The sequence below is a fragment of the Corapipo altera genome, unplaced genomic scaffold (genome assembly GCF_003945725.1).
Source record: "Corapipo altera isolate COAL_440 unplaced genomic scaffold, ASM394572v1 288, whole genome shotgun sequence".
Lineage (NCBI taxonomy): Eukaryota > Metazoa > Chordata > Aves > Passeriformes > Pipridae > Corapipo > Corapipo altera.
The window spans coordinates 169,977-172,242 of NW_020885071.1; the positions used below are offsets into that span (position 1 = coordinate 169,977).

At 51.5% G+C, this 2,266-nt stretch overlaps 1 protein-coding gene across 1 annotated transcript in view; it reads left to right on the forward strand.

The window, feature by feature from the left end:
• LOC113959899 (dystrobrevin beta-like) overlaps positions 1-2,266 on the forward strand; it is a 105,227-nt gene that overhangs the window by 40,770 nt on the left and 62,191 nt on the right. The gene's annotated exons all lie outside the window — the stretch shown is intronic.

The following is a 2,266-nucleotide window of genomic DNA, read 5'->3' on the forward strand; positions in this document are numbered from 1 at the left end:
CTCTTCCAAACCCCACCCCGTGACCTCCTCAATGCAGCTCTTTCTTTCCCCCCCAGAAATAGTGTTAATGCTCTGAAGGATCAATTCCTTTTATCTCAGCCATTATTTGTGCACATTTATATTTCATGGCTCTGTCTGTGCAGAGGAATTTCACCCCCAAGCCCCCAGACTGCAGCTCTCCCATTCCATGCCAGGACACAGCCTGGGGGTTCCCTGGGCCACTGTTGGGCCTCATTAACTTGTGCCTCTGCAGAGCCAGAGCTGGGCTGGGGAGCAAAGGGACCTTCAGTGAGCTGGGAGCTGTATTTTCCTTGCTCTGTCCATGTTTCCACCCCGTGGATAATATTTTTAGAGCCCTATTTCATCACTTTGTCCTGCAGAAATTCGTATCCCACTGCTCTGTGATCTCCTGGGAAAGACAAGCTTTTCCTGGTAGTGGATCACTGCCCTCACCTGCAGGAGCTGAGAGCCCAAAATATTTTCCACAAGCCAATGAAACCCAAGGAATTTCAGAGTCTGGCCTTCACTCCATTACTGCAGTCACTGGATCTGGAGATACAAAGGAGCATCTCTTTAAGGAGCTTACAAAGCATCTTGAAGATAATATGGCAGATTGAAATGCTGTGTATCCCAGAATCCCAGAATCATCCAGGTTGGAAAAGCCCTCCCAGCCCCTGCCAATGCCTGACAGTTCTTTCCATGAACCCCCTCCAACCTGGCCTGGGACACTCCCAGGGATCCAGGGGCAGCCACAGCTTCTCTGGGCAGCCTGTGCCAGGGCCTCCCCACCCTCCCAGCCAAGAATTCCCTCCCAATCTCCCATCCATCCCTGCCCTCTGGCAGTTGGAAGGTGTCCCTGCCCAAGGCAGGGGTGGCACTGGATGAGCTTGAAGGTCCCTTCCCACCCAAACCAGTCTGGGATTCCCTGATCCCATTCCCTGATCTGTGTCACCCACGTGCAGCCACAACCTGCAGCTCCCAGGGGATGAAGTGGGAGAGCTCCTGGACTGGCTGTGGAAGTGCTGTGACAGGAGCACAGCGTGGCCAGAGTGGGCCAAACCACCTGGGACAGCGTTTTCCAGGCAGGGAATTCTGTACTATCACCTCTCCAAGATTCTGCTGCTGCTGTGGAAACCTCTGAACTCCCACTCGTGTGCCCTCCTCCCATCTGAGCTTATTCTTGCCCTTTGCTGCCTTTCCTGTTCTTGAGAGCTGGGGGTGCTCACCTGGAGAAGAGAAGGATCCAGGGAGACCTTGGAGCACATTCCAGAGCCTGAAGGGGCTCCAGGAGAGCTGGAGAGGGACTGGGGACAAGGCCTGGAGGGACAGGACACAGGGAATGGCTTCCCACTGCCAGAGGGCAGGGAGAGGTGGGAGATTGGGAAGGGATTCCTGGCTGGGAGGGTGGAGAGGCCCTGGCCCAGGTTGCCCAGAGAAGCTGTGGCTGCCCCTGGATCCCTGGAAGTGTCCAAGTGTCCAGATGGATGGGGCTTGAACTCCCCTTCCTCATCATCTGTAAAATATTTCTAAAAGCAAACACGAAAGGATTATTCTTTTGTCATAAATTACAGGATGGGTTTGTTTTTGTTTTTTTTTCACAAAAGCAAGAAATTGTCAATAACTCTTTTGTGATTCACTTAGACAGGAGGTTGTAGTTCCAGGAGTTGGGAGAGGTATTAGGAGATCCCAGATTATGGAAAGGGTGGGAGGGTCTCTTATAAAAGCAGGAGAAAACTTGCACAGACAGAATTGCCAAGGAAAGCTGAAGAAAAGCAGCTGTGTCAGAAGGTGGGATGGGGAGGACTGTTCTCCTTTAACAAAAAATATATGGGACAATAAATTAGTGGTGAAGGTGCCTGTGAAGCTCCTCAAGCCTCGTGTAAAGGCTCTGGTTTTTCTCCTCTTAAATCTGTTTTCCTCCTGGTTTAACTCCCCTTTTTCCAGCTCCTTCCTTTGCTCTGGGCAGTTGGTTGTCTCCAGGCCTGGATCCAGTTTGTGCTCCTCACAGACCCAGCTCTGTTCACTGGGCTGTTAAACCCAGCCCAGGGCCCTGTGCCAGCCCAAACACAGCACCTGGCACACCAAAAACATCACCTGGTGAATGAAAAACATCACCTGGTGAATGAAAAACATTTCCTGGCAAACCAAAAACGTCACCTGGTGAATGAAAAACATCTCCTGGCAAACCAAAAACGTCACCTGGTGAACGAAAAACATCTCCTGGCAAACCAAACACATCACCTGGCAAACCAAACACATCACCTGG